Source organism: Lytechinus variegatus, chromosome 19 (assembly GCF_018143015.1).
Source record: "Lytechinus variegatus isolate NC3 chromosome 19, Lvar_3.0, whole genome shotgun sequence".
Taxonomy (NCBI): domain Eukaryota; kingdom Metazoa; phylum Echinodermata; class Echinoidea; order Temnopleuroida; family Toxopneustidae; genus Lytechinus; species Lytechinus variegatus.
Genome location: NC_054758.1, coordinates 16,016,583 through 16,031,653, shown reverse-complemented (window position 1 = coordinate 16,031,653; position 15,071 = coordinate 16,016,583). Strand labels below are relative to the sequence as shown.

The window sequence follows — 15,071 nt, the reverse complement described above, 5'->3', positions numbered from 1 at the left end:
TTCTACAAGATGTCAACATGATGAGATCCAGGATCTTGTCATCTCATCTCTTCTACAAGATGTCAACATGATGAGATCTGGGATCTCGTCATCTTATCTTTTGCTATCAAGATGTCGACTTCCGAGATAATTATCTCAACATCTCGGTGGCACTTTTAAGCTTCCATAAGCCTGTTAATTCATCGATCAAAGAAGAATGTCTATTGCTGCTCTCCTTCAGACAAAATTAGATGAAGCTTTACATCGTAGGATCTGCCCGTCTACTTTTTTTAAATAAATATATTTATTTTCCATGGTGTGTAGCTTGGTTTTAAGTGGTAATAGGCTTCAATTTCTTGACTAGTAGATGTTCGATTCATCATTCAGGCTAAAATTGCATGTATAGTGCACATGCACAGGCGCTGCAGGGGGGGGGGTCGGGTGTTTTTTGCCCGGGCCCCAAAAATGTATTAAGGGAAAATATACATGGGGGCCAGCTTGGGACGATATAATCCCGGCTCCCAAAATGTTCAAAAGCATGGCTCTACGCAGCAGTTGCCCCCCCCCCCTGGAATTTTTGAACATTTAATTTTAATGAAAACTTTTATATCCACTGAAAATGTGCATGAAACTTCAGTTTCTTTTTCAAAAATGCAAATTTGGTTAAGTATACAGTGTTCACTATGTAATTATTCAACTTCATATGGCAAATAATAAAACCCACTTCACAAAGGGATATTGTATTTCAAAACACGTATTTTTACTGTTGAATTCTATCTTGTGTATATGCATTTTCTTGAGATGAATGGAGATATAAGAAAAATGGAGATTTTCAGAGGGATGGAAATGAGAGGAATAGAGTTGATGAGGGTGATGGAGATAATGGGAGGAATGAAGGTGATGAGGGTGATGGAGATGAGGGATGGAGGAGAACTGAGGATGAAGATGAGAGATGAAAGATAGAGTGATGGAGATGGTGAGACGAGGGATGGAGATGATTAGAGGAGAGTTGTAGATCTATGAGAGGGATACATTTAAATCAGAGGAGTGATGAAGATGAAAGGGGGATGATCATTACTATCGTCATCAATATTACCATCATCATCAACACTAACATCACCATTGCCATCATCTTTATTGTCATCAACCTCATTATCATCACCACCATTACATGTATAACCACCACCACACTTGTCACCATCAGCAACACCATCATCACCTTCTTGATCATCTTCATGATTATTTCTTCCAAATCAGAAAAAAGGCAAAAGACTACTCTTCTTATCATTTCTGTATATCTTTAATTTGCATGAAACCATCTTGCACTTTGGAAAATCACACCAGGAAATTACATAAAAATATAACACACTGAAAATCTAATTATCAGTTGGCATTTTAAAAACATTGCAAAATTACAAAAATTTGTGAAACAATAAGGTCTAAGTTTTGATATATTCCCGGGGGGGGGGGGCCACTTCCATTCACGAGTGGATACCATGCGCGACCATGGGGTCTGGAAAAGCACCCTAAACACGTAATTTCCATATTCTGAAAATGCACCCCTTAACAAGTATTGGAAACAAAACGATACTCTTGGCAAATATTCCCTGAAATGAACCCCTAAATAAGTACAGGAATGTTTTATTTTTACGGGTCCTTCGGTCGTCGGCTTTACCTTATTTGGTTTAGTACGACCCCAGCTTCTACACCTCGCGCAAATTGGACTCTAAACACGAAGTGTTGGGGCAAAAAGGACATCCTTTATAAAACATTTTAATTTTGTTTTATCATCCCGACAATTTCAACCCTAAACACGTAATTTTCCTAGTGAAATAGATACCCTTTTTTCATTATTTTTGTGTTTTTGACACCCTTATCACGTTACGTACGTAACGTGCCCTATCGTGAAAAAGACATCCTTTTTACGTGTTTTTTTGGTCGCGCATGGTATCCACTCGTCAACGTAAGTGGCCCCCCCGGGGATATATTGCCACATCATTCTTGTATAATAATACAATAATGGCCCAAATGAATAATTATTATTGTTAATTATTAGCTGGTATTTTTCTGGTTGCCTGAGTCGAGCTCTACTTGTTAGGCTACCTGGTTTCCCAAACTAGGCCATCAGGTTATCCTGTGGGGTCAATTGAAATTATATGTTTTTCCAAGAAAATGCATTAATTGCCCTTTCAATTTGTTTCATTCATGCTCCCTAAATGTGGATGTGCCAGGCCAAGCTAGTGTTTTCCTGTTTGCCAGTTGAGCTCTACTCATAAGGCTACCTGGTTGCCCTAGCTAGGCCGTTGCCCTGGGGACACTTGTAAAGAATACATTTCAACAAAAAACAAGGTGAACCACCAGTCTCGCCTGATATCACAATCAAACTAAAGTGTATGCTATATTATCTTTTGACCTTATTTATTCTCTTGGACATGCATATGGTATTTAATCCCCAATGGTTATCTGTACAAAGTGTAAACACAACTGATGCAAAAACAAAGAAAGAGCAATTGGAATCGATGACCCCCATGGACACATACGTATATTTTGGGGCATGCAATAAACTTTCTGTGAGCTATCAAAGTTTTAATCTTAAGCATTTGAAATAGACAATTTAAATTATGTGAGAATGTTTCACATGAAAAAGTAAATGAGGATTTTGCATTTGATGCGTCCTGATTAAATAACGTTTTTTTATGAAAAAATAATTGAAGATACATGTAGTCTGAAAGAAACTAAATCTGATAAAAGTTCGTTTCAAATACTTGTATTCATGTGAAATTCTTAGTAATAATGTGCTCTTTTAACCCTACATGTGAAACCAGGGGGGGGGGGCGGTGGGGGCACAGAACTATGGTGGGGGTAGGGTGAATGAACCCCCTACCTCAACATATTCCACAACCATTCCACTGTGCGAAATTTTATGACCATTCTACTCGCCGACTTTTTACTTTGAAGTCATGCACATCTTTTGAGATCAAATTTACGATGCATGGGCATGCTGTTGGAAAATTACTCAACTTTACATAAGTGCATGTCAGACCCAAAATTGCTCCAAAACGTGATTTTGTGTACAAAGTCAATGTTGAATTTTCTCATCTTCTTCATATGGACATGATTATTTTTACTTTCACAGGTGAAAATACTTGATTTCAGAATTATTATGCTTCAAAAAAATGTTCTGCTATAATTTTGGCAAAAAACAACTTTGAAAAACAAAGATATACATAAGAAATTCAGAAAACAATAAAATACATAAGAAATTCATTTTCAATCTAGGATTTTTTTCATTTTGATTGTTAGCAATGGTATAAAAGTATGATTATGCAGAAATTAGCATAATTAATTGATGTAAAAGATCTGACGATTTCAGAAAAATTAACCAAACAGCATTGCACAAGACATCCCCCACTATTATCATACCAATTTTCAAGGCGTTAATGTGATCATTGGCAGAGATCTCAAGGGAGTTTGATTCATCCCCCCCCCCTTTAAAAAAGTGTTTAAAAAGACACAAATAAATAATGAAATTCTTACTTGTACATTACAAAAAATACCTGTTCTAGAGGAAGTCCACTGTACAAATAAAGTTAATGTGAATGTAATAGAGATAAATAAAACATGCATGACACTGAAAACGTCAAAATAGGATGTAAAATAAGAAATTAATTAATCAAGTGTTAAAACAGGTGATATGCAAACAAGTCTATGTCACACACTCACTCTTTCTTCTGTAGAAATATATTATAATGCTTGATTTTTTTACAGAATTCACAATTATGAGAAAACTCTTCATCGAATTGAGTATAGGTTGCCACAATGGCTTTTTACAACAGTTTCAGGGAGAAATCAGACCATGTTACACCTGTACTTTATACACATTATGAGGGGGGGAATCATGATCGTAGTATATTACAAAAAGAAACACTGAGTGGAGAACGTCACTTATTTGCATACTGACCAGGCTGTGCATATATCTGTTTTGTGAAAATAAGCGAAACTTAAAAATGTCAACACTTTCTCACTTTATGTCAAATTTTGATGAAATGTTCAGAGTTACGCTGATTGGACTTTTCTCTATTATATCAAAGAAACTTTTTGTTGGGGTGGACTTTCCCTTCAGGAAAGTACAAGGCTTGTTTCCCTCCAGGAATTCTTGTATAGACATGGGTCCCATCGATCACTCATACAGTTGTTTTTGGGTAGTCTCAATCTCATCTCTGGTTGTTGAAGTTCTCACAAAACCCCTTTTTTTCTATCGCTTGCGAAACATCTTTGATCAAGTCTCACAAACAGATGATTGCAACACTGATGCCTCATTACCTCGTATTCCCTGAAATTATCCTGTAAATGAAGATATATTGCCAGAAGTTGCATCTTACTCTGCGTTTTTTTTTTATTTTTTAAGATGACAAAGAGAAAACAAAATGTAACTATTCTATTGTCTTTACATTGTAAGATTTGAAAGAAAAAAAGACTGGTTCCCATATGGAATCCTTTAAAAATCACTTTACTGATCTAAAGGCTAAACCTATCCGTATCCCATATACATTTGTGTGACAAACATACATTGAGCATAGCCGATGCAATAGTTTTTTTTCAAATAACCAAGATAATGATGCAACCTCTCAAATTTTTTTCTTTAATGTAAATTAGGGATTTTGGAAGAATCTGTCCACAATGCATGACAAAACATATAGTTCTAATTTACATTTCTGATTGTATTATCGTATGCACAGTTCATTGTAAATTAAAAACAGGCAGTTGCCAAAATTTCTTGTCACTTTTCACATTGAGGCTTCCTTCTTACAAGAATATCACTAATACTTGAAATACACTAGGCTTGTCAAGAGATGTTATTGTCATATAACTTTTTTATTTAAAAAATACACCATACAAAAGCAGAATTGTCAATACTTGCAGAAAGGTAGTCTATCACTAGGCCCTTTGTCCCTCTTCAGGCTCGGATCATCTTCAAGAATGTTGATGAGGTAGTGTGTGGTCTCTTTTAAAAAGTTTCCTCCTGTCAACGACTCCTAATTGCAGTTCTTGTTGGCATATTCCTATTGAGTTAGAGTGAGAAGCAAAAGAAACTATTTAAACATTAAAAAAAAACATGTATTCTTAACTACCTTTACTGCGTACTGTCAAAATTAATATGCCTACCTTTTAAATCTGCATATATTTGGTCAGTTGACTTTTTTGCCCACTACCTAATCAGATCGCCATTTTCATAAAGTTAAATTTAAATTAATAAACTGGATCTACAAATATTTGACATTTAGGCATTATACTCTAGGACCATGTGACACGAAATTTAGATCAATTCAGTCACTGTCAGATGTGCACATCAACCAAGATTGAAATTGATCAAAATAAGTGGTTCTTTATCATGACAACAAATTTTATGATGAAATAGATTTAGACGGTGACAAAGAAAAAAATTAGAAAAAAAGACAATAGTCCACATACCTCTCTAACAATCCCCCTTTAATAGTCTCTCAGGACTGCCTGTGCATGTTGTAAGATGCTTTACCTTTACCCAAACTTCTGGAAGAGTGCTGTGGATCCCAGCAGTCAGGCTTCCAGTTCTGTGCCATTTTCATCCATCTCAATGATTGGTGTGGTGTCTGCTCGGTGTCATTTTTGGCTCAGATCTCTATCTTAAAGGGGTTTGCTACTCATATGGTGAGCAGAACCGCTGGTCTGCCCACACCTTGTCCAGTCTGATCTTGAAGCTATTCACAGTCTGAGCTGTAACTACTTCTTCAGGGAGTGAGTTCCAGTCATTTATGACCCGATGGCTGAATGAATCTTGCCTCAGTTTGGTCAAGCATCTGGGTTTAGAAAGCTTCAGACTGTGACCTCTTGTATTGCCTGCTGATAGTTCAAAGAAGGCATCTCTTGGGATGCGTTCAAATCCATGAACAATTTTGTACACTTGGATCATGTCTCCACGACGTCTGCGGTACTGAAGGGATGGGAGGTTGAGTGCCTTCAGTCTCTCTGTGTATGAGTGATTCCTAATAGCATAGATCATTTTGGTTGCTCTCTTTTGAACTTTCTCGATGGATTTAGCATCACTCTTGAATCTGGGGTACCATATAGAGTTGCCATAATCCAAGATGGGTCTGACAAGTCCTTTGTAGAGCCTTGGTATTGTAAATTTATCTCTGCATTCAAAACTACGTCGTATACATGAGAGTACGCCATTGGCCTTTTTCACAGTACTTGCGACATGGTTATGAAATTTAAGCTCATTGTCAATCAGTATGCCAATCAGTATGCCAAGATCTCTTTCTTCTGAAGTGTGCTCAAGTACTTCGGATCCAAGAAAATATGTGTGCTTAGCATTTCCTGGGCCGATATGTAATACTTTGCACTTTCTGAGTTGAAGTGCAACTGCCAAATATTACTCCATTCTGTTAGGGTATCGAGGTCATTCTGTATTACACAGAGATCATCGTTGGTGGAGGCTTTACCATAGAACTTGGTGTCGTCAGCATACATCCTAACTTTCCCTTGAAGGCATTCAGGCAGATCATTTATGGAGATAACAAACATTGTCGGGCCGAGAACACTGAACACTTCCTTGGGGCACGCCGCTTCTAACCCTAGTCCAGTCAGATAACTCCTCATTTACTTTTACTCTCTGGTGTCTTCCTTGAAGAAAGTCTTTTATCCAAGACTTAAGTTCACCACCTATACCGTAAGCATCAAGTTTGGAGAGTAGCCGAAGGTGAGGAACACTGTCAAAGGCTTTCTTGAAATCCAAATAGATCACATCAATAGGAGCTCCTACATCTATCATTTCAGTCCATTCCTCCATTACTGTCAGAAGCTGTGTCACACATGAGCGACCAGGAACGAATCCATGCTGTTCATCAGATAGAAGGTCAGTTTTTAGTAGATGAACAACTATCTCATCACGAATGAGTGATTCCAATATTTTACATGGAACAGAAGTCAGGCTGATTGGTCTGTAATTCCTTATATCCACTTTACTGCCTTTTTTGTGGACCGGCACGACATGACTGACCTTCCAGGCACCTGGTAGTTTGCTTTCCTTCAGTGATGCATTGTAGATCAGGGCAAGGGGCTCAGAGACTGATGCAGCTGTTGCCTTTAGAACACACGGGTGGATGCCATCAGGACCTGCACTTTTGAACTTTGACAAGCTAACAAGCTTCTTATAAACATCATCTTCAGAAATGGATATGGATGTCAATGATTCTCCTGTGTATTTTGGTTGGAGTCTTGGGATCCAATTCATATCCTCATCTGTGAATGTGGTGGCAAAGAATGCATTTAATGCATTTGCTTTTCCCTCGTCTGAAGATATTGGGTCTCCTTCTGGTTCTCGAATTTCTCCTAATCTACAGGAAGTTTTCATTTTGCTATGAGCATACCGCCAGAAAGCCTTTGGATTGGTCTTCACATTCTGAGCCAACTCCTTCTCATAGTTTCTACATAGTTTCTACATAATCATCCATTCAAAAATTTACTGCGTAAATAAACAAAGTACAGATAGATCTAATATCACTAATACATGCATTTATGGTGCTCTCTCCTGTGAACCCGTTGCGGTACGGGTTAACCTGCCGGTATGCCTCCGATCGCGGTTTGCGGGCCGGGCCGACTTTATTCTCAAACCCGCAGACCGTCATGCGAAAAAAAGGGAGAACAAGTGGAATGCCTCTGGCCGTCTCACCTGCATCACGCGGTTCAATATAGCAGCAGTGCTGACTTTGCATACTACTCTAACTCGCACAAGATGTTCAGTGATACATGGTTACTCTTATGTCCTCTTTTTATGAACTAGACCAATAAACTTACAGAGATATGATGGTTATTCAACAAAAAACCCCAACATGGCCAAAGTTCATTGACCTTACATGACCTTTGACCTTGATCATGTGACCTGAAACTGGAACAGGATGTTCAGTGATACTTGATTACTCTTATGTACAAGTTTCATGAATCAGATCCATAAACTTTCAAAGTTATGATGGTAATTCAACAGATACACCCAATTCGGCTAAAGTTCATTGACCTTTGACCTTGGTCATGTGACCTGAAACACGCACAGGATGTTCAGTGATACTTGATTACTCTAATGTCAAGGTTTAACGAACTAGACCAATAAACTTTCAAAGTTATAATGGTAATTCAACAGATACCCCCGATTCGACCAAAGTTCATTGACCCTAAATGACCTTTGACCTTAATCATGAGACCTGAAACTTGCACAAAATGTTCAGTGATGCTTGATTACTATTATGTCCAAGTTTCATGAATCAGATCCATAAACTTTCAAAGTTATGATGGGAATTCAACAGATATCCCCAATTCGGCCAAAGTTCATTGACCCTAAATGACCTTTGACCTTGATCATGTGACCTGAAACTTGCACAAAATGTTCAGTGATGCTTGATTACTATTATGTCCAAGTTTCATGAATCAGATCCATAAACTTTCAAAGTTATGATGGGAATTCAACAGATATCCCCAATTCGTCCAAAGTTCATTGACCCTAAATGACCTTTGACCTTGGTCATGTGACGTGAAACTCATGCAGGATGTTCACTGATACTTGATTAACCTTATGTCCAAGTTTCATGAACTAGGTCCATATATTTTCTAAGTTATGATGACATTTCAAAAACTTAACCTCAGGTTAAGATTTCGATGTTGATTCCTCCAACATGGTCTAAGTTCATTGACCCTAAATGACCTTTGACCTTGGATGTTCAGTAATACTTGATTAACCTTATGGCCAAGTTTTATTAACTAGGTCCATATACTTTCTAAGTTATGATGTCATTTCAAAAACTTAACCTCAGGTTAAGATTTGATGTTGACGCCGCCGCCGCCGCCGCCGCCACCGCCGTCGCCGTCGGAAAAGCGGCGCCTATAGTCTCACTTTGCTTCGCAGGTGAGACAAAAAAACGACGCATAACAAAAACAATCACAATGAAAATTGAGTTAAGATCATGTGCTTCTTACGTGGCTGATTCTTTAGAGACGTAGATATTTCCTTTTAAAAATGCCGGCATATTTCTGTCTTGTGAACAGTGAACAGGACTGAGTCTGAGACAGTTCACCATGATAAAATACATCGAGTTGCTCTTTCAAAGGCCAGCGCCAGTGCATGCAGCTAGCTTGGCGCAGTCAAAAGCAACCGCATGGGCCAATGAAACTCGATGTTGAGTTTCCCGTCCCATTTTTTCCAGCTCATAATTAGGAACCGATTTCATTATTCATTAATTTTCAGAAGATAAAAGTTTGACCTTTTGTAACCTTTTATTCTGTGGAACTTGAAGCCAGGGAAACTTAATCATTTTTTTTTTTTGGGGGGGGGGCTCCATTTTCATTTTGGGGGTAATATTTCAGGGGCTCTTTTCAAATGCTACGTTTTTGTATTTTGAGGAATACCTGTTCACTTTATTAAATTAATTCTTACTTGTTTAATGTTGTATGATTTTTAAAGTTTTTTTCATGCTAAGAATCTTGGACATGGGTGTGTTTGTGTGGGTGAGACTGTGAGTACTAGTGCTTGGCCATTGTAATAAAGGCCCACATACCCTTACTTTTCCTGAAGTTCTTTGAAAACGCAGATCTCCACGAGAATTGTATTTCTCTGTGGGGGAGTCTAAATTTGGTGAGAATGAACTCATTACTAACTTAAATATACATGACAATGAAGAAATCATCAAACTTTTATTGGCAGCTTTGAACAACATACCCGAAATATAAACTCTGTCTGAAGCAGAAAATCACCATTATTGAGGCCTTTACAGAGCGAATTGTCCCCCAGAGCTCTGGCAGAGAGACAGAGCTCAGACTGGCTAGCTAGCACAAGTGCCAATGCGTACGTGCGTGATCCTCCCGTCGGCCTTGTAACAGATTGAGCTTTGTTTGATGATTTTATGTCTGATATTTACCTCATCCCCTGGAAAAATAAAACAAATTATTTTTAAGTTAGAATTAGCAAATAAGTTATTTTGGATGTTACTAGGCCGTATAATAACTCACCAACGCGAGGTTTCTAGACTCTGGGATTTATTGAGGTAGCTCAACCATACGTCGCGTCGAGCGATGTTCTTGCAGGCTCCACCACTTCTACCGTTGTTGAGTGGAGCCTGCACGAACATCCCTCGAGGTATGCAGTGTCATTCCATTCACAAAAAAAGAAAGAAAACATTTACAGGTATTTACAAGATATACAAGTATTGTGTGACTGAAAAGCTTATATTAATGTTTTATATCAGTTTTGAATCTAGATCTATATCCAAATAGTAAAATAATGAATTATTTTCAGAATTTGATTTTCAAACACGGGCGGGCGACGGGAAACTCAACATCAAGTTTTAGAGGCCATATCGAATGAAATAGAAAAACAAGGAAATAATATAGAGATAAACGAGAAGAAAAAGTTGACTGTATCATTATCCAGGTATTTATTGCAATTTTGATTACTTTATAGACGAGGTCTCTTAGAATTGAATATTGTAATTATGATTGTTGTGAGTCGCCGTGTCGACCGACCTGGACTGAAAAACAACATTGCCGATCCTTGCTGGGCAGCCTGGGCTAGCTAGCGCGCTGAGCTGCGGCTCGCTAGCTCCGATCCGAGGCGTTAATTGCGTAATGCTTTCAATTTCGAGATCAGAGCGGACCCATTTCGTGGTACGGTACAGTCACCAAAAATAACATTTTCTCTCCGGAATAAAAGGCGAATTTGCAAATTGTAAGTAAATTCACTCTAGGAAAGGTAGTAGTAGACATATATTTTCCTGATTTGAGCCTGAATAGTGTGGGGATTGCAGAAATGTTTTTCATTTTTCAAAGATAAATTGACGTGCGGGTTAAACCCCGACGGGTCAGCGGGTCCCGCTTCAAATTATTGGATTATGCGGGACGGTACAGTTCGGGTTTTCACTTGCGGGTTACAACATTAGATAGATCTACATTAAATTAAGTTTTACATCTAATGGACATGAAACATAATTCTACATCTCTTCAAACCTGCCAGATTTCCAACTAAACTGTAAATTCTTATTATCATTTGGGGTGATTTGTTAAAATAATCCATACAGAATGGTGCTTCATAAAAAATAGCTCATCGTATTGTAGCTACATCATGTAAACAAAGCGAGTCAAGCCTATTGTATTACGCAGTGCGCAGCAAGGGATGGGAAGATTTTGCAAAAAAAATGGCCACCAGATCGATCTGAAGAATATTTATTCCGTTTATTACATAAGGTGTAAAAAAAGGTATAAAACATAAATTTAGTGTATTTAACCAATTTGCAGTGATGTGGATATTGAAGGGGATTCCATCATTGTTTACCAGCTTCGACACACACTGACACAGCCCTACTCAAGGCCAGGGCCTAGACTAGCGTGTCTAACTTGGGCTACGGCTTCATGATGAAAAAAAATATTAAAAAATATCAGTCTTCGAGGGGCGCGAGGCTAGATCTACTACATTTCTCAAGTTGGATCTGAATAAGTGAATTTTGAAAAATAATTTTTGTGATCACTAGACTACTTAGAGACTGGATCTAAGGTAGACACGGTTAGTGTTTTCCCATTCACTAAAAATTGACCCAAGGCAATATTTTTTATGCTCTGTTAGTTTAGTTATTAATATATTATAATTCTGCAATTTTGTGCAGTTACTTTAATTGGATCTAGACTACTAAGATAAGGTACAAATTAATTAAGAAGAAAAATTCTTGAATTTTGCACAATTGTGGTTGAAAGTCTGACTACTTTGGCGGCTTTGTCATGTTATCGCTATGCAGCAAGATTAATGCCTTCTGAGCGATTCGGTGGGACAGCTCTTCGTTATATTTTGACAGGACACAAAACTTCACGCGTGGGACTGGAAAATAACTTGCGTGCGATAATGCTTGTTCCATCCCAAGAACACCGTTCCGCTCTGTACTTTGCATGCATTTACAGCATTATTTATAATATTTCTTCACAAACAAATACATACAGACGTAGAAAAAATATTCATTGTCGCTATATAATGGTAAATTACGATGTTCTCAAAGCTCGGCAAATACCGATATAAAGCGCTTCGCTCCTCTTCATTTCGTGCAAAGCTAATTATCGTCGTCTGTGCACTTGCTCAGCTAGCTCAGCAATGTACCGAAATACTGTTCTGTGATTGGTCAATGTGCCTAAAAACCACGGTGAAACCCACGGTTTGAAACCACCTAAAACAGTTGACTCAAATCATGCCGAAAACCCACGGTTGAAACCATGGTTTCATTTGAAACCACCTTTGTGAATACCAAAATCAGCAAAACCCACGGTTGAAACCATGGTTTCTGCAAAAACCACCTTTGTGAATTCGGGCCATTATGTAACACTCGCAGAATAATATGCTCATACATAAGCACTCATGTACCATAACCTACATTGCACCCATTCAATCTATCCATCTGCTAGATGAGAGCAGTTTTTCCCTTATGACAGATCACCTATTTATCAACTGGTGTTTTGTCCAGTATAGGCTATACCTTTGCGTAGTATGTTGTGTATGTTATGACACACGCGATTGCTCAGTTTGTCCTGATCTGACTGAGTTTTCTTTTATTTTGTTCTTAAACACACAGGGGGATGGTTTATTCACTCTTTATTTTATTTTTTATTTTTTTCACGCTTCCCTTTTTTTACTTCTTCTGAAATCTGGTATAGGAATGTACAGCCATTCCCATTTTATGTTATTTCTATGTGCTATGTGGGTCATGACAGGTGTTATCCATTCACAGATAACTCTCTATCTTGCTTTTCATATTCGCATATGCACCTGCACGCAACTGCACAAGCACCTACACATGTTTTCTTATCTGCATTTCCCTTCTGGGGCCATAATTTATCATGGCGATGAATAACAATCCTTTTATTTTTTATAACGCTACAAATGAATATCCTTTTGAGAGCAAGTATTATACTCCTACTGAATTCAGTGAAACATTTCAAGATGATATAGAAGATGTTATCATTGCTAGAAGCTTAACAGGAATTTTGATGATCTTCAAAATCTTCTCGATTCATTGAAACATTTTAGATTCACTGCAATTGGAATAAGTGAAACTTGGTTACACCAATCTTCCCCACCATTGTTTAATTAACCTAACTATAATTTAGTCAGAGCTGATCGTATAGGAAAGAGAGGCGGTGGCGTCGCATTTTATGTAGCCAATCATTTAAATTTCAAAATTCGAAATATTAAATTTGATCAAACAGAAGTTCTCTTTATTGAAATTGACAATCTTCAATGCAAAAACTTAATTTTAGGTGTAATATATAGAGCTCCTGATACTCACTTTGATCTATTTCATGATAATTTCGAGCAATGCGTTAGCAAATTAGCAAACGAAAATAAGCAGATATATTTTCTCGGTGATTTTAATGTTCTTCCATTGCATCAGAACAATCTCTCTAATAGGTTTCTGCAACTGATGAATTCATATGGATTTTATTCTTTCATTAACAGACCAACTAGAATTAACATACACTCCTCAACCTTAATTGATAACATATTTTCTAATATACACGACAAAAAGATAACTGGAGGATTGCTGTATTCCGAAGTATCTGATCACTTGCCTATATATATTTACTGTGTGTGGAAAATCATTGACTCGTTTAAAACCACCACAGCATTTGATGTATCGGAAAGAAACGTTTTTGAAATGTTAAAACAAGATTTATTATTCGAAGAATGGAATGATATCTTAAATACAAATGATGTGAATACTGCATATGAAATTTTAATTCAAAGCTACAATTCTATTACAATAAAAACATTCCACTTGTAAGAAATAAACGTAAACGTAATACACCCATAAACCCACGGATAACGAATGGTATACTTAAATCTATAAAAACAAGAAACCGACTTTATAAACAACATTTGAAAAACCCAACGGATACAAGTCTAGTTGTGTACAAAACGTATCGTAACAAATTAACAAAGTTAATTCGTTTTTCTCGCAAGTTACAGTTCTCAAACAAATTACAAAAGGTAAAATCCAACTCAGGAGCTGCATGTAAAGTTATAAAAGAAATTATGGGAACAAAAAACGAGACTATACCTAAAGATAACCTTACTTTCAATGGTAACAAAATCACAGATTCCAACAACTATGCCGATAGCTTTAATTCTTTCTTCATTAATATTTGTCCTCAACTTGCCACCCAAATTGCTTCTCCGAATAATGCTCATTTTACTGAATTCTTTTCTGAACCGATTCAAGACTCTTTATTTTTAAGACCGACAAACCCGAATGAAATCATTAATATTGCTAAATCATTAAATTCTTCGAAATCCAAAGGTCATGATAACATTAATACTTCACTTTTAAAGGAAATAATCCATTTCATTGCTGATCCACTAACACATATATTTAACCAGTCTTTACAATCCGGTATTTTCCCAGACTTGTTAAAAATAGCCAAAGTAACCCCAATTTTCAAAAAAGATGACCAACATGAAATCACTAATTACCGTCCTATTTCCATTCTCCCTAGTATATCAAAAATTTTAGAAAAAATTGTTTATAATAGATTATAGAATTTTCTTAACTTCCATAAAATTTTTAATCCAAACCAGTATGGTTTTCGAAAAAATCATTCCACGGATCTAGCTCTGGTTCAGATATATGATAAAATTACAGAAGCCATGGCCAAAAAAGAACACATTATTGGTATTTTCTTAGACCTTAGTAAAGCGTTCGACACTCTTAATCATGATATGTTTTCGAAATTGTATTCCTTTGGTGTTCGGGGCTCGGCGCTCGTATTGTTTAAAAGTTGTTTAAGCAATCGAAAACAGTATGTGACTTAATGGTATTAACTCACGGTCTCTTCCAATCAAATGTGGTGTCCCCCAGGGATCTATCCTGGGTCCACTTCTGTTTTTATTATACGTCAATGACATAATCAATACATCATCACTGTTATCTTTTGTCCTATTGCAGATGACACTAACATATTTTATTCTCATAAGAGCCTTATTTCTCTAGAAAATATCTTGAATGACGAACTAATAAAAATTTCGAAATGGTTCA

At 37.1% G+C, this 15,071-nt stretch overlaps 1 long non-coding RNA gene across 1 annotated transcript; it reads right to left on the bottom strand.

Moving 5' to 3' along the window:
* Positions 1–3,959: 3,959 nt before the first annotated feature.
* Positions 3,960–6,252, bottom strand: LOC121406142. Its single transcript, XR_005968757.1, has 3 exons — positions 5,452–6,252; positions 4,870–5,042; positions 3,960–4,323 (listed from the first exon to the last, which is right to left on the bottom strand). It is a non-coding gene; the product is annotated as an uncharacterized LOC121406142 (long non-coding RNA).
* Between the last annotated feature and the right edge of the window lie 8,819 nt (positions 6,253–15,071).